Genomic DNA, 246 nt, shown 5'->3' with positions numbered 1-246 from the left:
GAAGGACAGGTAAGAAGGGAGGAAGGGAAAAGGGAGGGAGAGAAGGAAGAAGAGAGAGAAGGGGGGGCTCTTCACAGTGGGCTTTGGTTTGCTGGTTTGTAAGAAAGGGGCTTCCTACGCAGCCCAGACTGGCCTGGAGCTGGTGATGCTCCTGCCTCTGCCATCTAAAGAAAGGCTTAGAAATGCCTGCTTTACCTCTGCAAGCCTTCCCCAGCTGTCCGCGCTCCAGCTCAGCTCCTACAGTCT

The sequence above is a fragment of the Alexandromys fortis genome, unplaced genomic scaffold (genome assembly GCF_014885135.2).
Source record: "Alexandromys fortis isolate MF-2015 unplaced genomic scaffold, M_Fortis_MF-2015_v1.1 scaffold_161, whole genome shotgun sequence".
In the NCBI taxonomy this organism is placed as follows: domain Eukaryota; kingdom Metazoa; phylum Chordata; class Mammalia; order Rodentia; family Cricetidae; genus Alexandromys; species Alexandromys fortis.
This window is presented reverse-complemented; position numbering follows the sequence as displayed.